The sequence below is a fragment of the Bubalus bubalis genome, chromosome 3 (genome assembly GCF_019923935.1).
Source record: "Bubalus bubalis isolate 160015118507 breed Murrah chromosome 3, NDDB_SH_1, whole genome shotgun sequence".
Taxonomy (NCBI): domain Eukaryota; kingdom Metazoa; phylum Chordata; class Mammalia; order Artiodactyla; family Bovidae; genus Bubalus; species Bubalus bubalis.
The window spans coordinates 116,668,492-116,694,430 of record NC_059159.1 but is presented as its reverse complement, the minus strand read 5'-3'; the positions used below and the strand labels follow the sequence as shown (position 1 = coordinate 116,694,430).

General features: G+C 39.6%; 1 long non-coding RNA gene across 1 annotated transcript in view; it reads right to left on the bottom strand.

Moving 5' to 3' along the window:
* LOC112583906 overlaps positions 1–25,939 on the bottom strand; it is a 264,902-nt gene that overhangs the window by 80,777 nt on the left and 158,186 nt on the right. The window contains exons 6-7 of the long non-coding RNA XR_006549966.1: positions 13,613–13,659; positions 13,264–13,340 (exon numbers count right to left, since the gene is read on the bottom strand). This is a non-coding gene — a long non-coding RNA (uncharacterized LOC112583906). The remainder of the gene's footprint in view (positions 1–13,263; positions 13,341–13,612; positions 13,660–25,939) is intronic.

Here is a 25,939-nt window from a genome sequence, read left to right as displayed (position 1 = left end):
TACTCCTTTTGCTATTTGGAACCAGTCTGTTGTTCCATGTTCAGTTCTAACTGTTGCTTCCTGACCTGCATACAGATTTCTCAAGAGGCAGGTCAGGTGGTCTGATATTCCCATCCGTTTCAGAATTTTCCACAGTTTATTGTGATCCACACAGTCAAAGGCTTTGGCATAGTCAATAAAGCAGAAATAGATGTTTTTCTGGAGCTCTCTTGCTTTTTCCATGATCCAGCAGATGTTGGCAATTTGATCTCTGGTTCCTCTGCCTCTTCTAAAACCAGCTTGAACATCAGGAAGTTCACAGTTCACATATTGCTAAAGCCTGGCTTGGAGAATTTTGAGCATTACTTTACTAGCGTGTGAGATGAGTACAATTGTGTGGTAGTTTGAACATTCTTTGGCATTGCCTTTCTTTGGGATTGGAATGAAAACTGACCTTTTACAGTCCTGTGGCCACCGCTGAGTTTTCCAAATTTGCTGGCATATTGAGTGCAGCACTTTCACAGCATCATCTTTCAGGATTTGAAATAGCTCAACTGGAATTCCATCACCTCCACTAGCTTTGTTCGTAGTGATGCTTTCTAAGGCCCACTTGACTTCACATTCCAGGATGTCTGGCTCTAGGTCAGTGATCACACCATCATGATTATCTGGGTCATGAAGATCTTTTTTGTACAGTTCTTCTGTGTATTCTTGCCACCTCTTCTTAATATCTTCTGCTTCTGCTAGGTCCATACCATTTCTGTCCTTTATTGTGCCCATCTTTGCATGAAATGTTCCCTTGGTATCTTAATTTTCTTGAAGAGATCTCTAGTCTTTCCCATTCTGTTGTTTTCCTCTATTTCTTTACCTTGATCACTGAAGAAGGCTTTCTTATCTCTTCTTGTATTCTTTGGAACTCTGCATTCAGATGCTTATATCTTTCCTTTTCTACTTTGCTTTTCACTTCTCTTCTTTTCACGGCTATTTGTAAGGCCTCCCCAGACAGCCATTTTGCTTTTTTGCATTTCTTTTCCATGGGGATGGTCTTGATCCCTGTCTCCTGTACAATGTCACAAACCTCATTCCATAGTTCATCAGGCACTCTATCTATCAGATCTAGGCCCTTAAATCTATTTCTCACTTCCACTGTATAATGATAAGGGATTTGATTTAGGTCATACCTGAATGGTCTAGTGGTTTTCCCTACTTTCTTCAATTTCAGTCTGAATTTGGCAATAAGGAGTTCATGATCTGAGCCACAGTCAGCTTCCGGTCTTGTTTTTGCTGACTGTATAGAGCTTCTCCATCTTTGGCTGCAAAGACTATAATCAATCTGATTTTGGTGTTGACCATCTGGTGATGTCCATGTATAGAGTCTTCTCTTGTGTTGTTGGAAGAGGGTGTTTGTTATGACCAGTGCATTTTCTTGGCAAAACTCTATTAGTCTTTGCCCTGCTTCATTCCGTATTCTGAGGCCAAATTTGCCTGTTACTCCAGGTGTTTCTTGACTTCCTACTTTTGCATTCCAGCCCCCTATAATGAAAAGGACATCTTTTTGGGTGTTAGTTCTAAAAGGTCTTGTAGGTCTTGATAGAACCTTTCAACTTCAGCTTCTTCAGTGTTACTGGTAGGGGCATAGACTTGGATTACTGTGATATTGAATGGTTTGCCTTGGAAACAAACAGAGACCATTCTGTCGTTTTTGAGATTGCATCCAAGTACTGCATTTCTGACTCTTTTGTTGACCATGATGGCTACTCCATTTCTTCTGAGGGATTCCTGCCTGCAGTAGTAGATATAATGGTCATCTGAGTTAAATTCACCCATTCCAGTCCATTACAGTTCGCTGATTCCTAGAATGTTGACATTCACTCTTGCCATCTCTTGTTTGACCACTTCCAATTTGCCTTGATTCATGGACCTGACATTCCAGGTTCCTATGCCATACTGCTCTTTACAGCATCGCTCAGTTGTGTCCAAATCTTTGCGACCCCATGGTCTGCAGCACGTCAGGCTTCCCTGTTCTTTACCATCTCCTGGAACTTGCTCAAACTCATGTCCATTGAATCAGTGATGCGATCCAAATAGCATGAAGCAAATGCCTATAGATCTTAAGTCCGACTGCCCAGGGTCAAATTCCAGGTCTACAAATTCCTTGATTTATCTCCTTGGACAAATTACTAAAACCCTTTGGGCCTCAGGTGTCCCATCTATAAAATTAGAGTTAGTACTGACTCCTTTATGCCTTCTATCTCTGTCATCAAGGGAGAACAGGGAGCCTCAGAATCCTTTCTTGTCTTTGCCCTCAACACTGACAGCCTTACTACAGATATTTGCCTTGAGTATCAACTTGGTTTGAGGAGAAGGGAGAGAAGGGCTTAGAAACCCAGAAAGTGACTCAAATGCCACCAGACAACAAGCGTTTTAGGAATACAGCATGTCTTGAGAAAATACCAGGGGTAAGAGGACCACAGCATGTCTTTGGAGAACCATGAATAGATCAAAATGATATTATATCTGGTGTGCAGAGTAGAAGGTATAGGGAATGGAGTGGATAGAAGAATATGAGTTGGAGAGACAGACAAGAGCCAGGTCATAAAAGGCCTTTATCTCCCACATCAAATAGTTTGGACTTTGTCACAAGAGCAAGAGGGGAGTAATTATAAAGTCTGAAGTGGTAGACACTTTATGCTTATCACACACTGACATTTAAAGTTCATAAGAAATTCACAAGGCAAATAGGGAAGGTACTGTTATTCCATCACAAATAAAGAAACTGAAGGCTAGAGGTATAGCCACTAAGTCCTGGTTTGTAGTCTTCTTGGGCCCAAGCAGCCTGAGGCAGAAAATAAAGTGTTGGCGGTAGGAGCAACTTAGCATATACACATGTAAAAAGAAGGTTACTTGATAAGTCCTTTTTCCTCACAACCCTGGAATTTCACTGTAGGGAAAATAAACAATAAATATATTCCAGGCAATCTAGCTCATATACCTAAGTTTACCTCCCATGCTACAGTAATAAAACCAAACACAAGTGGGTGGTCAATTACCTATGCCAAGCTTTTCCAAATGATTCTTTTCAGCAAAACACATCTGTCTTGTAACCTTTGCTCAACCAGACAATATCCCCATTGTTCATATAAAAATCAGCAAATGACTTCGATGGCTAAATCACACAACAGGGTTAAGGGTGTAAGAACTTACATTACATCCTGACAATAATGCATCACATATTGGGTTCATGATCAGCTTATCTTGGCCGCTGTTGGCAATATGAAGGAAATTCACATTCTTTCCCGAGCAAAGAGACTTCCAAATCCAAGTCTACTTTGCTCTGAATTTTTGTGTTTCAATTTTATCTACAGCACTTCACTCAAAATTATTAAGGAATAAAAGAAAGATAGTCTCTCTACAATCATTAACCTTTAAAGTTTCTAACTCAGAGAGAGCTCACTCTCAAGACTTGGAATCCTTTACCAGTTAGGAATATTGGAATTTTTCACTAATATGAGGCCTGTGCTTTCAACAGTATCCCGTTATTTTTTAGATATTAAAGCTCACGGAAAACTGGAACCTTTGCTAACATTAATGACACAGGAGGAAACAGTAGTATACACAGTCTCTCTCATCTAACGGAGAGAGAATTTAAAAAAAAGACATCTACCTCTATCATTCGCTGGTTGTCAGAAATTCAGTAGATGAAAGGAAATGGAGTTTCAGACCGTTCCAGACTGTCTTTATTTTAAGACCTCTCACCATAACAAAACAAAAAGGAAAAAAAGAAACAAACACCATTTTTACTTTTCTAGTGTGTGTCAGAAAATGAGCTTTTTGTAATTACTACTTTCTTTTTGGGAAAAGGTGCCATTATTTTGCCATTCCTCCCAGACACTCCATCTCTCTCACCAAACCCTCCCACCACCGCCACTATGGATTTCCTAAGTCCTTAGATACTTCCTTAAGTTTTATCACATAGACCCCTGCACTCCATCCTTATTGCTTCTGACTTAAACAATCTAAACCTGATTTGATTTCTGTCTGTTCAATTCATTCTCCACTCGAATAATCAGCATTGTCCTTCTAAACAGTAAACCTCATTATAAACCTTCCCACTTCAACATTCCTCTAAAATGATTCTAAAATTCTTCAAGATACATGTTAAATTCCTTAATATGGTCCCCTCTCACTGCCTATGACTTAGCTGTAATTCTAGCCCCAGGGTAAAGGGTGGGGTGACGCAGTCCACAACTGAAAGAAATCACTCCTCACATGAAGCCAGCAGAGGTAGTCTGGAAGGAAATCCAACCAACTGTTTAGGTTGAAGTCTTTTATGTTCCAGGCCTTAAGAGAGAAGACAGGCAGGTCCTTCAGCAGTCCTGAAGTCCTGAGTCTGAAATTCTGGGGTAGCACATAGGGTTACATGAAGTGGGTATTGTGGGTGCCTCTCCAGAATGTTTTCCTACTGGAGAGTATTTCTTCAGTTCTCAATTTCTTCTTTCTCCTTTTGGGAAACAACTTTGATCCTTGAGCTGGATTGACCCCTAGGAGGCTCTGATTGGTCTAAAGCAAGCTAGGCCATGGGGAATGGGTCAGGGAGGGGTATATAACTGAGCTCTAATCCAAATAGCCCAGAGCATTCCTCTGGCCCCAAGACTGCTTTAGAGGCAGGCTCATAATCTAAGATGTGCCAATCACCATGAAGCTCTGGGCTTTGACGAATGTAGGGAAACATTCTGTCTCTTCCGGCTATTAAGAAGGATGCCTGTGACCTGCAGCTGCTGGCAGCTATTTTGCCACTATGGTAAAGTCAGACGAAGGATAAATCCAATACATATGTGGGTGGAGAGCAAGGCAGAACACTCAAACGATCACAGAAAAATGGAGCTTCATTCCTGAGGACACTGAGGACATTTAGCTTGTTTATTACATTAGCCAATAAATTTTCTTTACTGTTTAAACCCAGACTACCACCGAAATCATCCTAACTGATCCTATATCCTTTCCAACACAGTCCCTTACTCCTTGTAAATTCTTTCCTCTTCCTATCCCCACTTCACCTATTTTATCTCTGGGTCTACAGGAGAGGTTGTCAGAATTTAACTTCTTCCTCTGAGCCAGTAGGGACTTAGAAGTGAATATATGCTTCCAACTCTGTGGACAGGAGGTAGGGGGCTCTTCTGGCATCCTGATCTCAAGGTTAAATAGCTTGGAGACAATTAGACATTTCTTCTCCAGATTTTCAGCACAGCTCTCATACTAAAAATGTTTAATCTTTTGCCAACTTGAATTGCACTCCCAAAGGTCCCCTCTGTTAACTTGACTTCAGTTTGCAGCAAGACCTGGGAAAGCCAGAAAGAGAGCAGTGGGGGAAGGGGGAACTCATCCTTCTACTGTGCACACTGAATTGCTCATGGTGCCCTGAAAAGTTTTCTGTCTTTCCATATACACTCCTTCTGCCCAGAATCCCCACGTCAGGACTCAGGCCTTACTGATATTGGCCCACCTTTTAAGAGTTAGCATAAAAAAAAAAGAGTTTATGAAGCCAGGAGCACAACTGAGCATCCTCTCCATCATACTTCCCATTATGGTACAGACTTCTGTCCCAGCTCTTGTCATTCCTTCTCACACCTACTTATGTTCAATTCTGACTGCCTTACCAGACCTAGATGATAAATGCCACTTGAAAGCAAAGTCCCTGTCATACAGTAAAGGCTCCAAAAAAAATTTTTTTACATTGTATCTCATCCATGAGCTAAAATACAGAAACAACCAGCTTTAGACTTCTTCTATAATTGAAGTCTCCAGTGAATCTTACAGACAGCAGGAGAGGGAAAAAGAGCTTTGAAGAAGGAAAGGTCTGAACCCTTATGGGAATGAAAAAAAGAACTTTCCACTCATGCCAGAGACACCTGACCCTGGTGCTCAATCACTCAGACTCAGCAGACCATCCAGTAGACCTCTTGCCAAATCCCAGTTAATGAATTATTAGACTTAACTACCTAACTCAATTAATTACTTCACCAACACAATGCTACCTCATTTAAAAGTAACAAACCTTATCCCTATCGTGAACTCTTCATAAACCCTGACTTTTTCAAGAGGGTTCTCTGATGGCTACTGCTCTCTCTCAGTCAGAAAGAAACAAATTCAGCCTTTATCTTTCAGATTTGAGTTCGAGGTCTTAGGGATTATGATTCCTTTTAAAAATTACAGTCTTACTTAGAGACAGACCTGAACATACCCAATATATAATGAACATGTTAACTTTCAGGTGGGTGAAATAAACTTATACCATTCCCACATTCCCAGCCCTTCATGAGTCTCTCTGCAAGTATTTTATTTCCTATTTTACTCATTCAATAAAACAAAAATGAAATAGGTTCCCTTCTTTTCCATTCAATAAATCCCAATGCCAGTTGCTTAAAATTGTGAGTTACTAAAGATATCTTAAGATAAACAAGAAGAACCATATGGATCTAAGACACAATTCATCCAAAATATAGCCACTTAGTTGCCCAGGTGCCCAACAACATTAAGGAGAGACAGTTCCAAAGTGTCTGAGTTACATGAGATTTAAGTTTCCGTGCAGAACTTCAAATAAAACTTCTGTATAGATTTCCAGCAACAAATTAATATTTTCTAAAGGGAATTTTTTTCATTTTACCCTATTATATTAATTCTTAAAGAGATTTTACCGCTGGTATTTTTTTTCTAATATGCTCTCCTTTGTAATTTCACTGAAGCTAATCATGTAATATAGTAGCACTTTTTAATATATTTTTTAAAAATGCAGTACAGAGCTTTGACGAGTCCCAAAAAGTGATGATGAAATCCAGCCTATGTGTTTGGCACTGACATTTCACTTAAGCTAGGTGTAGCAGATGGGGAAGTGGGCTGCAGTCTGCTTTAGCTAACTGGTAATAAGAGGTTCCATCCTAGGAATCTTCCTTTTTATCCTCTTGCTGATGGTGAGGATAGTGTGAGAAAACACGAGCACGCCAACCATCATACAGAAACCATGCAGTAAACATTTTGTTCAAAACTGAAATTCAGTGTAAGAAAAATAAATATTGCGATATCTCTTTGCCCCCAAAATCTCTCTCCCTAGCTCCAGTGGCATTATCCTTACTTGCTCTCTTATGCCTGGGTGGGATGGAGGAAAAGAAGAGGTGCCAGTTCTAGAACATTTAATTACCCCCTGAGACTCTCCAGAGCCTTCTTTATCTTCCCATGTGGAGACTAACTGATCTGTCAGACTGGACTCCTGAATGATTAAAGCTGAACAAAACTTTCTAAGGATCTGTAATGAACACAAAACGTGAGCAAGAAATAAATCTTGTTATTTTAAGCCACAGAGAGTACCAGGTTATTTCTTACTCCAGGAAAACAGAAGTCTATCTTGACTGATTCAAATGTAATATAATCCCTTCAAGGAATCGAAGCCATTTGGGTACTAAAATACATCTTGATAAAGTGATTTCACCTAAAAGTAATCTTTCTGGATACTAATAATATTATACTAATCAGAGATTATATGTCACACAAGTCTTGTAATTAAGAAATTTCAAGATATGGGGAGATATTACTTTGCTCAAAGGATACAAACTTCCACTTATAAAACTTAACAAATTTGGGGATCTAAAACAGCACATGGTGATTGCAGCTTATAATATGGTATCATGGGGCTTCCCTGGTGGCTAAATAGTAAAGAATCTGCCTGCCAATGCAGGAGACACGGGTTTGATCCCTGGTTTGGGAAGATCCCCTGGAGAAAGAAATGGCAACCCACTCCAGTATTCTTGCCTGGGAAAACCCAAGGACAGAGGAGCCCAGTGAGCCACAGTCCATTGCAAAAGAGTCTGACACAACTGAGCGACTAAACGATAACACTGTCATATTATAATAATACCAATAATACTGTATCATATACATGAATGCTCTAAGACAGTAGATCTCAAATATTCTCAACATAAAAAAGAAATGGTAACTACATGACCAGATGGAGGTGGTAGCTAACACTATGATGGTAATCATTTTACAATTTATACATGCATCAAATCTACTTGTTGTAAACCTTAAACTTAAGCAATATTATGTGTCAATTAGATTTCAATAAAGCTGGGGGAGGGGAAGAAATTTTAAGTACAAATAGCATGAAAATGGTTTCTCACGTCACCTTATGTTAAAATCTCAACTAAACTCTAAAATTAGAGGCCAAAGTGAGGCGAAGAGAGCTCAAATCTTTACCATACACTTCCTCCTTTAGCCCTAATAGGGGCCAGAACTGCCAGCATAAGGACTGCTGTTACCCCAGATGCTGTTGCTGATAATTATAACCAGGCCTTTCCCTCCCCTTTTCTCGTTTCCTTCTTAGCATGAGTCAACAAACCTTAAGCTCTGTAAGGGGCCCTGGTCTTTCTTTTGTTCTTGGCAGAGGGAGGAATATTTTTAGAAAATAACCTTACTATTTTCCAAGGGGGTCATTATCGGCCACAGAATGAGAAGACTGTGTGTCCTGAGGGCTCAGATACCCAAGCTCTCTGACTCCAAACCACAGAAGCCTCACCATTCTGCATTAGCTCTGGTTGCAGAAGCAATTTGGAGAAGGCAATGGCACCCCACTCCAGTACTCTTGCCTGGAAAATCCCATGAATGGAGGAACCTGGTGGGCTGCAGTCCACGGGGTCGCGAAGAGTTGGACACGACTGAGCGAATTCACTTTCACTTTTCATTTTCATGCATTGGAGAAGGAAATGGCAACCCACTCCAGTGTTCTTGCCTGGAGAATCCCAGGGACGGCGGAGCCTGGTGGGTGGCCGTCTATGGGGTCGCACAGAATCGGACATGACTGATGCGACTTAGCAGCAGCAGTAGCAGAAGCAATTCAGAATAACACCTCCCTTCTTAGGTTACCTGGGCCTCAGTTCCTAGGGAGCAAACAGGGCTTAGATTTTTAGAGTTAAAAATAAAATCACATCCAGGTTAGGCATCGTAAATCTTCACTTCAGCAAATGGGTACACCACCACAAACTTCCCAGAGCTCAGCTAAGCTCTTATGACAGAAATGTAGTGCAGTGTCTCTCTGCGGAGGACAGTATGATCATGAAGTCGACTTTTTCAACTTGAAAAACGCAGTCCATGCCACTGATGCTATGTGCTTGGACATCATCAGTGTCTCAAAAAGAGAAAGAATATGCAAATGTTCTCCATAGATTTGTACATTAGACTCCTGGAGTCCTTCCAGGGAGGACCCCTCCCCACTCCTCCTCCCCTTCTTTAATTCAAGGGGCATTCTGGAATCAAACTCACCCTTTTCCAGTCTTCATTTACATTTTCTCAAAGAACAGTCCTAATAATTCCTAAGTTGAGCTTGCCTACTTTCACCATCGTGGCAAAGTGCAATTACAGTTTAAAGGGAATATTTATGTATATTAGTTAACAACATCATTGCAACTTATGGCTCACACATCAACACTTAATTAGTGTAAGCATAAGTGACATAATTGCTACAAGGCATGCATTTACTAGTAATGTGAGGTAATTTCATGCACTGTGCACATTTTAAATATCTGCTTTATACTCTGTCAGGCTGAATTTTTAAATCAATAAGGGATATTTACATGGATCAGAAAATGGTCTTCTTCCCTATTATAGACAAATATACTGTTTTTGCCTTTTGAAGCATTTAATACCCTACAGGATTTTTAAAAGCAAAAAAAAAAAAAAAAAAGGTTAAAAATGGGCTGCAGACCCTGCCCTCAGGAATAAAGAGAACCCCTTAATGTGTATAGGCTCGTCCACATTAATTATATGTGTTGTCCTCCTTCATTTACAACTATTTACTATGCATTTAAATGTCTCTCTGGGCATCACAACTTGTAGCTTAGAAAAATTTTTATTAAATACAGTGCTTCTGTAAAATGAGGAGTTCCAAAGCCCCCCTCAAAAATCACAAGTACTCTTAAGAAATTAGGAAGAGAGGCCTTTCTAAAATGCACATTTCTTCAAAGCAACTCCCTCCAGACAATTCTCCAGCAGCTGCTCCTATGCTTCCTTGTCAAGTCCAAACCCCAGGCTGAGACAGCACCAGTCCCTTCCTGATGGGGCTGTCATCTGCCTTCTAACCCTCCAATCACTCTGAGGATGGAGCTGTTTCCTGTCCCAGGCTATGGTCTCTTCCTGCCTGGGGTCCCCGCTCTCCTTCCAGTGTCAGCTCATTACAGGTCCCGACTGCACGTTCCTTTCTCACCTCTCATGGCAAGGATCACACAGTTGGTGACTCAGGCATCTGTCTCCTGCACTAGATATCCAGTAAAACTTAAATGATGAATTGGATTTTACTTAGCTAATCTCCATGTAACTACGGTGAAGACAGTTTCCAACAGAGGCAGGGCAGTGTAGTGAACAAGAACCTGGGCTTTAAAAGGAAATCAGTCCACAATTTAAGGTGATTTTTATGAAAATGCTTCTCTGTGCCTCAGGTTCCTCATATGTAAAATGGGGAGAAATGGCCTAAATGCCAATCTCATAGACTGGCTGACCCAAGTTGTAGACTTTGGACTCTGGACATGGATTTTTCCCACTTGGCTAGTTTTCTGCTACCCAAGCCTACCTTTCCACCTGATTCTCATCTACAGGCTTGTCCTATCTCACCCTCGCTTTCCCCACATCCCAGCCCCAGAGAGCAACTAGGCCCCCTACTGCTCTGGAGCCAAGTTCCATTCACAGCAACACTATACTTCTAAATTACCTTCCCCCCCACCACCAAGGAAAGCAATCAACACTCCATCTAAAGAAAGAAGTGGCCTAGATTTAAGTTCTACCTCAGCTTCTATGTAAGTTATTTAGCAACTACTTAAGTACCAACTATAGGCATGCCTTGGAGATATGGAGGGTTGGGTTCCAGACTGCCACAATCATGCAAATGTCAAATAAAGTTAGTCACATGGTTTTTTGGTTTCCCAGTGCATGTAAAAGTTAAGTTTACACTACATGTAGTCTCTTTGGCCTATTAAGTGTATAATAGCATTAATAACATCTCTTTGGTCTATTAAGTGTGTAATGCATTTTTTATGTCTAAAAAAAGTATGTATCTTAGTTTAAAAAAATACTTTATTGTTAATAAATGCTAACCATCATCTGAGCCTTCAGCAAGCCATAACATTTTTGCTGGTGAAGGGTCTTGCCTCGATGTCTATGGTTGCTGACTGTTGCTGAAGTTTAAGGTGGCTCTGATTTTTTTTTTATTTTGACCACACTCCATGGCTTGTAGGATCTCAGTTGCCTGATCAGGGACTGAACCCAGGACACAGCAGTGAACGCACCAAATCCTAAACACTAGACCACCAGGGAACTCCCAGGCAATTTCTTAAAATAAGACAACCATGAAGTTTGGCTGCATCAATTGACTCTTCCTTTCACAAATAGATTTCTCTGTAGCAGGCAATGTTATTTGATAGCATTTTACCCATGAAAGAATTTCTTTCAAAATTGGAGTCAGTCTTCTCAACCCTGCCACTGCTTTATCAAATAAGTTTATGGAATATTTTAATTCTTTGCTGTCATTTCAAGAATCTTCATAGCATTTTAACCAGGAGTAGATTCCATCTCAATAAACTACTCTCTTTGCTCATCCACTAGAAGCAACTCCTCATCCATTAGTTTTATCATGAGACTGCAGCAATTCAGCCCCATCTTCAGGCTCCACTTCTAATTCTCACTGTCTTGCTATTTCCAGGACATTTGTAGTTCCTTCCTCCACTGAAGTCTTGAAGCCTTCAGTCATCCATGTGGATTGGAATCAACTTTTTCTAAACTCCTGTTAATGTTGATATTTGGACCTCTTTCCATGAATCACAAGTGTTCTTAATGGCTTCTAGAATGGTAAATCCTTTCCAGAAAGTTTTCAATTTCCTTTGTCCACATCCATCAGAAGAATCGCTATCTATGGCAGCTATGGCCTTACAAAATGTATTTCTTAAATAATGAGACTTGAAGGTCAAAATGACTCCTTGATCCATTGGCTAAAGAATGAATGCTGTGTTGGCAGGCATGAAAACATTAATCTCTTGGTATATTTCCATCAGAGCTATTGAGTGACCAGATGCATTGTCAATGAGTGGTAATATTTTGAAAGGAACCTTGTTTTCTGACCAGTAAGTCTTTAAGAGTTGGGCTTAACGTATTCAGTAAACCATAATGTCAATAGTGTTAGTCGCTCAGTCATGTTAGACTCTTTGCAACCCCATGGACTGTAGCTTACCAGACTCGCTGTCCATGGAATTTTCCAGGCAAGAATACTAGAGCAGTTAGCCATTCCCTTCTCCAGGGGATCTTCCTGACCCAGATATTCCCAATCCAGGGATCAAAGCCAGGTCTCCCACACTGAGGGCAGATTCTTTACCATCTGAGTCACCAGGAAAGCCTAATGTCAATAGATGTGCTATCATCCAGGCTTTGTTGTTCTGTTTATAGAACAAAACCAGAGTAAATTGAGCATAATTCTTAAAGGCGCTGGGATTTTCAGAAAGATAAATGAATACTGGCTTCAATTTCCTCTGAAGCTTTGAAGCCAGGAATTGACTTCTCCTCTCTAGCTATCAAAGTCCTGGATATCATCTTCTTCCAAGAGAAGGCTGTTTTGTGTACATTGGCAATGTGTTGTTTACTGTAGCCACCTTAATTATCTCAGTTAGATCTTCTGGATAATTTGCTGGAGCTTCTGCATCAGCACTTTCTGCTTCATCCTGTAATTATTTTTTTCCCACTAGAGGATAATTGCTTTATAATATTATGCTGTTTTCAGCCATATATCAACATGAATCAGCCACAGGTATACATATGTATGCATACATCCTGTAGTTTTATGTTGTGGAGAAAGTTTCTTTCCTTAAACCTCATGAATCAACCTCTGTGAGCTTCAGAACTTTTCTTCTGAAGCTTCCTCACCTTTCTCAGCCTTTCGTAAAATTGAAGGGAGTTATAGCCTTGCTCTGGATTAGATTTTGGCTTAAGGGAATGTTGTGGCTTGTCTGACCTTCTATCCAGACCTTATCAGCAACAATATTTTATTGATATATTATTTTCTCATAAATCACATGTTCACTATAGAAGCAATTTTAATTCCCTGCAATAACTTTTCCTTTGCATTCATAACTTGGCTTAAATGTTTGGTGCAAGAGGCCCAGCTTTCCCCCATCTCAGTTTTTGACATGCATTCCTCACTAAGCATAATGATTTCTAGCTTTAGATTTAAAGTGAGAGACATGTGACTCTTTATTTTACCTGAATGCTTAAAGGCCGTCGTAGGGTTATTAATAGGCCTAATTTCAATATTGTTGTGTCTCAGGAAATAGGGAGGCCTGAGGAGAGGGAGAGAGACAGGCAATGATGGCCAGTTGGTGGAGCAGTCAGAACACACACAACATTTATCAATTAAGTTCATTGTCACATATGGACATGGTTCATGGTACCTCAAAACAGCTACAACAATAACAGAGATCATGGATCACAGGTCACCATAACCAATACAATAATAATAGAAAGTGTGAAAATAGTGAAAGAACTAGCAAAACGTGGCACAGGGACACAAAGCAAGCAAATGCTACTGGGAAAATGGTATCAACAGACTTACTTGACACAGGGTTGCCACAATCTTCAATTTGTAGAAAATGCAGTTATCTGTGAGGCAAATACAATAAAATGCAATAAAATTATGTACCCCTGTTTATTTATTCAGGATGCAGGTGAGTAAAAGTCACCTCACAAAGTGCAAATGATTCCAACTGAGTCTGGGGCAGGTCTTGGACCTGTCTCAGGCTGTTTCTGTAACATGGAGACAATAGCCCCCCCTACTAATAGGCCTATGATGAGGATAAAAAGAGAAAACGGGGATATATTATAAACTGTAAAGTGCTATGCAAATCAGGATTATAAAATGTTTATCCCTTCCCAACTGTTTTCCAATGTGAAGTCCATATGAACCTGGCAGTGAACGTTGCTTAGCTAAACAATCTTTCCTCTTACAGTTGCTATCTCCGGAGCAGGCAGTATTCCCCATAAGTTCAGATCTTCCCGCTTGACAGGCTAATGTGCTGCTGCCATCCCCCTGATATTAGTCTAATTCTGATTTGAGGCTACAGAAGTGACAAGTGAAGCTATTTTAGAGGTGCCTGGGGTCGTAAAACATTTTGAAAATTATTTTGCTGTCGAAGTCACGTCAGAATAGATCTGCATGAAGATTCTGTGGTTCTGAACTGAACGTGAGGTGCCTTTCTGCTTATACTCTGGAGACAGCTGGTATGATGAACAGTGCCATCATCAGTCACTTTGCTGAAAACCAGAGAGGCCCACACTGGGCCCACAGAGCCAGGGCCCTGGGGATTTGCTCGGCAGCTCTGAGGAAGCTTTGGAACCAAGAGTGCCTAGAGGATCCAGGAATAGGACATAAAAAGTCTCTTGCTACCAAACGACACACTTTTTTAAGTGTCAGAAATGAATGTCTTTTTTCAACAGGAGAGATCCAGCAGCATCAAGGGGTGTTATCCATCTTGTACTTTCTCAAAGAATGATTGAGAAAACTTGTAAAAATCAGAATTGAAATTCTGTAGCTATTTATCCTTTTCTCTCTGTGCATTAAGCTGAGCTTTCCTCTTTAAATAATGATAGTAATAAGTCCAATGAATATGGGAGGACATTGACCAAATAAATAAATAAATAAAAGATAACTAACCATAGCTTTGAACTATGAGCTTTCAAATAGAAGAAGCCAGGAGGTATCCTAAAGGTGTGTCACTTATGACCATAGATGGGAGAAGAGCATACAGAGAAAGCAGGATGTGGGGCCAGAGTCTGTACTACAAACCTCAAGCCCATGAAGTTAACAACTTCATTTTCATCTGTGTATCTTTACAGGGTAGGAGATGTATATATACAAAAGATAAGCTCCACCTCCAAAGTACCAAAACAACTGAAAAGACAAAGGTAATTTCTAAATATTATCTTCTAAGCCTCACAAACCAGGGTGTGACATCCTGCAGGATTAGAGCCCTATGTTAGCCACTTCTGTATCCATCACATCACATGGTCTCTATTCACAGAACATCATCCACAGGTGCACGTGTAATGAATGAACAGATAACTATGAGGGAAATAGAAAAAAAGAGGAAGGAAATGAAGGAGATACAAATGAACAAAGAAGAGACAAAATGCGTAGAGAATAATTAGCATGTAAAATTCACGGATAACAATGAGAAAGTATGATAGCTTGTTCAGCTTAAGTTGTGTGGCCGATAAAAAGCAACCAGGTGAGTCAAGTGCTTCGTCAAAGGAAGAGAAAATTACTGCAACTTGTTCTTCTTCCTGTACTTTGTCTATCTTCCTTCCCACTGTAGACCCTCTCTGGACACAAAGAAACGGAAGCAAAAGTACCTTTCAGATAAAAATTCCTCTTGCATTTGATTAAGTTATCTCAATGGCCTGATTCCTGCAGCCTTCTATAAACCCATAATTCTAGAACACAGTGGCTGAGATTATTCTGCCTATTGCCATCACTTAATTCTATGCACAAAGGTCATTCAAACACAGGGCCACCATCACAGAAGTCTGCCCCACTAATGCACTAGAAGGATTCAAAGTGGTGTATCAGATTCAGCAGCTTTCAGACAAAGAATATTATTTTTAATGCACTGTGGAAAAATAAGCGTCAATGGTGCTTTTGACCTTAATTATTTGTGATAATAACTAGCTGAATAGAACCACATGGTCCTCAGAGCTGAAAGAGCACATTTCCACAAACCTCCATCAAGTAACTATTATTGATGATTCTAAACTTTTTCAATAAATATTTCAGAATATGGCAGAACCATGGTGTCAGTAGGAGACACACTCAGAATGTCCTCATGCATAGGGGCTATTATTTTCCTAGTTATACAAATGAAAGAGGTTTTATCCCCTTCTCAGTAGCCTGATCTATTTATGTCACAAACCTCCACTCAAAGATTTAATAGCTAAGAAACTGTTACTCCATGTCTTCTCTCAAACACATGAACAATTCTTGCCCTCCATTTACCTCATGTATATCAGATTATATCTGCCCACATCTTCAAAAGCTCTATATCTAGGCCCTAGGGAAAATCTGCATTTGAACAAGGATGGGTCTAGATCTGGTATAGACTAGAAACTCTTAAGTTTCAATAAGTATGCTGCTGCTGCTAAGTCACTTCAGTCGTGTTCGACTCTGTGTGATCCCATAGACGGCAGCCCACCAGGCTCCCCTGTCTCTGGGATTCTCCAGGCAACTGCAGTGGGTTGCCATTTCCTTCTCCAATGCATGAAAGTGAAAAGTGAAAGTGAAATCGCTCAGTCGTGTCCGACCCTCAGTGACCCCATGGACTGCAGCCTTCCAGGCTCCTCCATCCATGGGGTTTTCCAGGCACGAGTACTGGAGTGGGGTGCCATTATAGATGAACTTTAAAATAGGGCCAGCCCTTCTTGTATAACTCATCTGACCAGTTGGGCTTATCGCTGGGTTTCCAAAACTCAAATTTACAATCACAATAAACATCTGTCAAGTTGCTTATAGATGAAATCAGACAACTATTTTATAAAAGTAACAATATGGTAACAATAACAATAACAATACCTATTTTACCTGTAAATTGTGGGTATATTCAGGCTCTTCTGTGATGAAAATAAATACAACAGAATTCAAACTAGAAACTATTTCCAGAAGACAAAGGCTTAGGTCAAATGTATTTTATCTCTGATGGATCCAGAATCCTTAAAAACAAATGCTGCATATTTTGTACTCTTCCATTTAGCCATGCCATGCTTCAGTAAATAGCGAGTGCTCTATATAATTCTCACTGACCATTAGTGCATAAAGAATGAAAAGTTCTAGCCAGGCTTTTTAGGAAAATTGAGAAATGAAGCCAAGTTACAAAAGGAGAGCTACTGATTCACACAGATTGGCTCTCTCACAGTTCTGCACTTCACTCCTACAGGCCTGATTGAGATGAAATTATCTCTGGCCGAGCAACTGCTCTTGCCTTCAAACAGCTTCCAGGAGACTGAACCAAAATATGCTTCATCTACAAAACAATTAAGTAGATACATAATCAGATTGACGTCAAACCTCTTACCAGCCAGTCTGAATGCTAGAAGATAAAGATGAATTCAAAGTTGCACAAGATTCTGGACCTAAAATTCTATGATACTAAACAACACTCAAAGCACAGAGAAAAATATAAAGGTGTATTTGGATTCTGTGCAGAATGTTGATAAACCAGCGTTGTTCATGAATCTGACAAAAAATGAATATGTACTATTCATTTGTACATTTATATTATAAATATATAAATATATATATTTATTCATATGTATATTTATTAACAAAATAAAGTTGAAACTGAAAAAGGGAAGACATAGGATTCCAAAAGAAAAAAAAGTTACCCCAAGAGTGCAAGATACTCTGTGGGGCTAACAACTTTGAAGTTGTAAGCAGATTAAAAGAACAACGAGCCCAGATACAATAGGGAGTCAATATGTTCTAGGAGGGTTTTCTTTGAGAAGAAAGTATTGCTTATGCAAAAAATGAGGTTGGATAATTTTGGTAACATAGTATAAAAAGTCACTTTTATTTCAACAACCACTGGGCAAAAAAATGCAATAAGATAATAAATTCATTTATTAAAAGTCAACAAAAAAGCAAAGACAGAAGAAAGAAGAGCTATCCAAAAAAGCCATTGTTTAAATATGACTCATGTTAAAAATGAAGCAAAACTGTAATAAAAGCAAATCCATTTGACTTTGACATTAGAAACATTCTTCCTCAAATGGCAATAATGTTATAATGTTGGACATAAAAAGAAGGAAATGCAATCCAACACCTTTATTTGAATTTGCGGTGAATAATATGTACATAGCCATAAAAACAAATAATATTTATTGGTTTTCAGCCTTCAGTAAAAGCTAAAGACCAAGCTCATAATAATTATGGTTTCAGAAAGGAAGGTAAATGTTTCACCATGACTATGTAAAATTAAAAGAAGAGCTGCCAGAAACTGGGAAGTGAAAGAGCAAAAGAGGTAATAGAAGGAAGAGCAGGAATATAAGTACGTGTATATATATAAATATATATATATATATATACACACACACACACACAGATATATATATATGAAATTAATCACAGGAAGGAGTAAAAAACAGCAGTATATAAAAGCAGTTGGTTTGGGAGAGTGAAAATGAGGTTGAGGAATAATAAGGAGAAAAAATTCTGTTTTTCATTTCAAACTCACCTCTGCTTACAAAAACTAAACAATACATATATCAAATAATCATGTTGTACACTTTAAATGGGAAATTCCCTGGTGGCCTAGTATGAACTTGAGCAAACTCCAGGAGATGGTGAGGGATAGGGAGGCCTGGGGTCCATGGGGTCTCTAAGAGTCGGACATGACTGGGTGACTGAACAACAATAACACCTTAAATAGGTGTAATTTATCAATTATACTTCAATAAAGCTGGAAAAATAAATGAACAAATATACATTGCATATTTCTTTTAAATAAATGATTTAAATAACATAAAATGGAAAGAAAAAGCATAGCATGACCTCAAATATATGTTTATGTTGGGTGTACATGTGCTTAAGAAAAAGTCGAAAAAGATATATGCCAACTCATTCATGTCTGTACATCTAGAAAATGGATTACTTGTGATTTGTCACTCCCTTCTTTACATCTTTAAAGACTGACTTTTTTTTTTTACAATGAGCACATATCTTAAAAATAGAAAAAAAATTTTACTCTCAAAAATTAAATTTTAAAACTGTTCTTAATCTTATAATTAGTCAATAATAAAATACAAATATACTGCTTCTAGATTTTTAAATATTTTTAATATTTGAATATATTATTTAAGTGGAATCATTACACTATATATTAACCTTTTACATAAATGGGATTATACAGAACATAACATTTTTAAAACTATTCACCATGCATTTATTTCCAACACATTCATGCCTCCATGTATCACAAACAAACCAGAATGCTATTTTGCCCAACATGTCTGCTTTACCCAGCGGAGAAGATACTGAAGCCAAGAACCATGTTTTAATAATCCTGTAACCCCAATTTCTTGCACATCAAAGACACGTAGTGTGAATCGATCAATCCGAGAAAATGTTCACTATACTTTCCTGCTGTGTGCATAGTTACCAAACACTTCCCTTCACAAACACTGCGTTTGTGCACACAACAAAAGAAGCAGGGCAGCTATTTAACAACACAAGTCCCTGATGTTGTTTCCTCTTTCCTTTCTGACCACCTGGACAGCTAAAAGGGCTTTTCTTTCCTGCTTGATCATTCCACCTTTGCTAAAAGGTAACTTTCCAGCAGAAGGGCTTCTGTGGGTGTTAAAGGAGGCTCCAGCAGAGGGAACAGCTCTTCTCAACAAAGATCTCTGAGATTGTAGGAGAGTCTCTTTCCAAGAAGAGGTCCCCTTCCTTTCTGCTGTCAGGGCTCCATTGTTTGAAATTCACTCTACAATGTTCCTCGTTTCCACAATGAGGTAACAGATCAGACCCCCAATTTTGGTGAATGCTCACTCCCCAAATGCCTGCCCTCCTGACAGCAGCAGAGCAGACAGGCACTGTACTAGGCTCCCCTGAGTGACAATTACATCAGAAGAAAAGAGCTCAGAGGAGATAGGAAAGAAAAGAACGTAGGGAAGAAACAATGTCAGACTTCATAGTTTCTTCTACAGTAATCTATCCAATGACTCCAAAACTGCACCAACTTTCCTATTAAAATCAAAAACACTTCATGGTTCTTTGGTTATAAAGCAAATTAGGACTAAATTTCCTATCCAGTTCTCAAGACTAATCAGAAAAGAATATGGGGCATTTTTAAGAAACTGCCTATTTTAATTCTGGTTTCAGGAACTGCACTTGAGGCAATGACAATTTTAAAGGTGGTCAAAATATTTGTAAGTCAACATTTTACTGAAATGCAAACTTGGAAATCAATGCACAATACCAGATAAGGAAGAAAACACTACCAGCATTTCAGAAGCTACCCTTCATGACCCTATCCAGCCAAAGGTAAATACCATGCTGAAAATTTATCACTATAGATCAGTTTTGCTTGGTTTTGAAAATTATGTAAATAAAATCATATAGAAAAGTACTCTGTAAATAGTAGCTATAACTGCATTATGAGTATGAAAACATTTTGCTAAATCAGGAAGAAATAAGGACTTATTCCCTCACCCCAAGTAAACTCTAAACAAACTTTATGAGTAATGATCGAACCTGCATTCACCCACCTTGAAGATGGAAAAATGGGACTCAAAGAGAAGTTATGTAACAAACAAAGATCACATCCTCAGCTGAGTAAGTTGTTAAGTTGTGAAGTGGACCTAGATGTTCTCACTCCAAAACAGATACTATTTTCTCTATATCACATGGCCAGATGAATAAGTATGACATTACACTTCAAAAAATCATCACCCCACTTATGGTTCAAAAAATTTAGGATACTGAGTTGAGCAAACATTTGGTTGTCTTTCTTTGGAATGCATCGTCTATTGGTGGCATCACAAGGCAAGATCCTGACTGGCATGTGTGCAAACCTGCATACAAGTATAGGTCATCTTTACATTATACATTTTCTCCTATAATAAGAATTTCAAGCCATTGGGCTATAACCAAGAAATTACTTTATTTCTTATCATCACTCTTTCTAAGTTCACCATTGTTGAGTTTTCCCTCCCCAGTGCTTAAAGACATTGAGGCAGATCCATAGTTTTCTGCTGCTGCTGCTAAGTCGCTTCAGTTGCGGCTGACTCTGTGCGGCCCCATAGACAGCAGCCCACCAGGCTCCCCTGTCCCTGGGATTCTCCAGGCAAGAACACTGGAGTGGGTTGCCATTTCCTTTCCAAAGCATGAAAGTGAAAAGTGAAAGTGAAGTCACTCAGTCGTGTCTGACTCCTAGCGACCCCACGGACACAGGCTCCTCCATCCATGGGATTTTCCAGGCAAGAGTGCTGGAGTGGGTTGCCATTACCTTCTCCTGCTGCTGCTGCTGCTAAGTCGCTTCAGTTGTGTCCAACTCTGTGCGACCCCATGGACTGCAGCCTACCAGGCTTCTCCTTCCATGGGATTCTCCAGGCAAGAACACTGGAGTGGGTTGCCATTTCCTTCTCCAATGCATGAAAGTGGAAAGTGAAAGTGAAGTCGCTCAGTCGTGTCTGACTCTTAACAACCCCATGGACTGCAGCCTACCAGGCTCCTCCATCCATGGCATTTTCTGGGCAACAGTACTGGAGTGGGGTGCCATTGCCTTCTCCCTGCCTTCTCCTAGGTACTTATAAAAACCCAGGGAAGCCTGGCATGTTGCAGTTCATGGGGTTGCAAAGAGCTGGACATGACTAAGTGACTGAACAACAATAATAAAAACCCAGTCTAGTTAATATTTCAATCTCATATTTAATTCAAAACTAACTACTTGTTATATCACAGACTAGATCAGAGGTTCAAGGAGCCTAATAAGGAGAGGAGGGCATGATCTGATTTTATATTCTTCCTTCTCCACCATGTCCCTGAATTGCAGAATGGGAATATGTGGTATACTTCTGGTAACTCCTTTCCCTTCTTTCCCCTTGATCTCAATCCTTAAGGTTGAGTCCTAGGAGGAGAAATAAAGGAGGCAAAAATACTCTTATGTAATGGGTCACCTGTCAGCAATGAGGAGGCATCGCTGGTCTCCCTCTGATGCAGTCTGGTTCTATGAAATTATGATGGCCCATGCCAATATGGTAGCATATGCCAATGTGGGGTTCACATAAATCAGGGTTCTCAACAGCAGCACTATTTCAATTTTGACTTGGATACTTCTTTGTTGTATAGCCTGCCCTGTACATTGTTGGATGTTTAGCAGCATCTTTGGCCTCTTCCCATTAGATACAGTAGTGCTTCCCCTCAATTGTTACAACTAAAATTTCTAATTGTATCCTGGAGGACCAATTTACTCTTGTTGAGAATCATTAACAAAGATAGTATGTGTATGATTTAAGCAGCCCAACCAATGATGCTTACCTTCAAATCCTTCCCTGCGTTGTGTTATCCACTAGCTTGCCTAGATGTCACCTGGGCAGTCCAAGGATATGTGATGTATCCTTTAACCTCTATAGTCCTTTATGTGTAGCCATGCTAACAGTTGTGGTTCTCTTTTGATCTTTCCCAAACAGGTGAAAGTTAAGTAAAAATGCAGTCTTTAAAAATTCCAAACAACAAAGCAACTTCCTCTGTATTCATGTGTGCTTAGTCGCTCAGTCAACTCTTTGCGACCCCATGAGCTATAGCCTGCCAGGCTCTTCTGCCCATGAGGAGTCTCCAGACAAGAATACTGGAGTGGGTTGCCATGCCCTTGTCCTTTCCCCATTGCTCTGGGTTGGCCCAGAATTTGCACACTAAAGCCCTGATACCCATGTCATACAGACTATGGCTGTATTTAGATATAGGGTATATAAAGAGATAAATTAAGTTAAAATGAGGTCATTAGGGTGGGCCCTGATCTAGTGAGACTGGTGTCCTTGTAAGAAGAGGAAATTTGGAAACAGGTACAGTACAGAGAAAAGGCCATGTGAAGACACAGGAAGAAGATAGCTATCTACAGGTCAGTAAGAGAGACCTCAGAAGAAATACGCCCTGCCAATGCTTAATCTCAACTTTCAGCCTCTAGAAACTATGAGACAATCAATTTCCACTGTGTAAGCCACCCAATCTGCAGTGGTCTGTTAGGACAGCACTAGGGAACTAATACACACAGTCTTATTCTTATAACTTGGGCTGAGAAGACGGCTGAGTGAGAAGGGCAGGTTGCTTCTTATTAAGTTCTGGAGAGGTTTCTAGCCCAGTGTTGGGTGTCTCCATTTAAATAAGGGATACTTGGACCCTCTTCAACACTGAGCCATATTATCAATTCTGGAGCAACAGAAAAAAATCCCACTCACTAACATGTTACATATGCATCTATTTGGATTTTTACAGCACCCAAAAAGAAAGTCAGACTTTCAACACTACAAAGAGAAAAATAGCTCCTCTGTTGTCCAAGGCTGTCATACATCTCACCTATGTGAACCTGGGTGAAGGTTCTATGATGCCGTGACATGTCTGCCTGGTGATTTCATGGATGATATACCAGAAACATGGCCAACTTGTGGAATTATCGATTTGCCTTGCTGGCTGGGAAATTGTTTTCAAACACTGGTCAAGGTCTGGATGGTATCCTTCTAAGCCAACGTAAGTCACTAGCTGAGTGCTCTTAACAATTCTAGGACAAGAAATGATCTTGGCAATCACCTAACCTAATCCCTCATCTGATGTTTCAATGACTTCTTTTCACCTATGACCGTGTTCGCCTATAGACAAAGCAGAATGCTTAAGCAATATAATTATGCTAGGATTCCATATGCATAAGTCCTATCTGGAGGGTAAGTGAAGCCATATGCATATTTATACCTAAAATCCTATTTTTTAAAGAAGCTGGTCTTCAAGTTTCCAGGCTGAAAAGGAAAACACTGTTGACATTCCTAGCCACTTCCCTCAGCATTTTGCTGGTCCATGCTTCATTACATGACTGGGATCAGTGAGGTGTAAATAGAACATAGAGTAAAAAGAGGACACCACAAAAATCTGGCTGATCAATCTTAGCCTGGAACAAATACTTAACTGGATATTTTACCTTGGGCAAGTTCACTGGCAAGGTGATTTTCAGTTTCTTCATCTTAAAACAAGGAGGTAAATGTAGACTCATAAATGTTGCTTTAAGTTTTAAAATTCCTCAAATCTCACTATATGTAGATGGAGAATACACGCTCCATCCTATCCTTTCCTGCTCATGTAATGTTGACTGCATCCTTCTGAGAAATGTCTTTATATTACCTAAGTCTCTACAACGATCTTACACAGACCTTTCCTCTCCAGGTGATCCTTTGAAATATCCTTGAAGTTGCAGCCACTGTCACGGGGTCTGCAAGGGGGTCGGGTAGTATGTTAGTTTTCTCCCACTGTAACAAACTGCCACAAACACAATCACTAAAAACAACACAAATGTATTATCTCACAGTTGTACAAGTCAGAAGTATAAGCTAGCTCAACTGCTTTTTCTCATCAAGGTTTCACAAGGCCAAAATCAAGACATTGGCTAGTTTACACCCTTACTGACAACGCAAAGATTTTTTTTTTTCCCCTTGTAACTTAATACATAGGTTCTAGGAATTAAGGCATGGACATTTGGGGGAGCCACGATTCTCCTGATGGGATGAGAATCAAAAGGAGATTGGAGGCACAGAAACAACTTTCTCCATAGTACTGGTCTGCCTAGGGGTTTTTCTTTTCTTTAATTCAACCAGACACTTAAAATATTAACTCACATATAATGTGCATTATTACATGCATGGTACTTTACTTGTATTTAAATGTATTAACTCATTTAATCCTCATAAAGTTGTATGCAGTAAATCCTATTGTTATCCCCATCTGACCCTGGAGGCAACTGAGGCTCAAATTTTAAATACCTTGTCCACACAGTTTGTTAAGTAGAAGAGCTGCGATTTAAGCCCAGTTTCTGTGACTCCCAGAATTATACCCCTTGACGTTTTATAGCTGAGAAGTCAGAGGCTTACAGAACTCTTTTAGCTTCCCCAAAGACACATAGATGGTTAATGAAAGTGTCCAGAATGAAATCAGATACACACAAGTCTGTGTATCTGGCTCTACAGGGCCCACATGTGCCCGATGCCCTGCAGTCAGAGCTGATCTAACCATACATGTGTCCTTACTTCACTAGCTTTTATTAGTCTTTTCTCCACATCTCTGAAAGTACATGTTCTTTCATGGCCAAAGCAGCTTTTTAAAATATTGGCAGATTTTTTAATCCTATAAATGCTATACTTCATAATGCTAAAATATAAATTCGATAGAACTAGGATTTGGAACTTAGACCCCCATAATCAACTTCCAGCACAGTAGGTAGGAAAGAGGGTAGCTATCTGGGCCAAAAGAAAGTGGAAGAAGGATAACTCACCAAGAACTGTGTATGAATGACTAGAGTCTGAATATCCACTCTCTGTTTTATCTGTTTCTTGCTCAAGCATGTAAATATGCAGGTGGTCCTAAAACTGCTATAGCCCACTGTATAACTGGTAATACACCATAATAAAGGTTTATTCATGCTGGATATTAATATAGAGAGCAATTAATAGCTCTTCATAATTCATTGATGGGGTATTTTGAAACTTTACGGAAGTTTCTTCCAAGTATGGATGTTAAGATCATGGTCAATTCTGTGAAGAGTATGATTTCAGACAAATTTAGAAAGCTCAGGAAGTTACTGTGTAAGACTCACTTATTCAATATCTTTAAAGAATAAAATATTGGCATAAATTAAGAGTTCACAATTAATATTTGACATAAATTATTTATGATTATTCTTATATAGTTAATAAGTTAAAAATAATCTTTACATAGATTTTCTCATATAATCACCCAAAGCAGTTCTTTTGAGATAGGTGTTATTATGTCCAACATACACATGAAACTAGGGTCTGCTGCTGCTGCTGCTGCTAAGTCGCTTCAGTCATGTCCAACTCTGTGTGACCCCATAGATGGCAGCCCACCAGGTTCCCCCGTCCCTGGGATTCTCCAGGCAAGAACACTGGAATGGGTTGCCATTTCCTTCTCCAATGCATGAAAGTGAAAAGTGAAAGTGAAGTCGCTCAGTTGTGTCCGACTCTTCGCGACCCCATGGACTGCAGCCTACCAGGCTCCTCCGTCCATGGGATTTTCCAGGCAAGAGTACTGGAGTGGGGTGCCATCGCCTTCTATTTGGGGTAAGCTATTTATCATTTTCTAGGGTCTAGAAAGTGATAAATAGCTTACCCCAAATCAGAC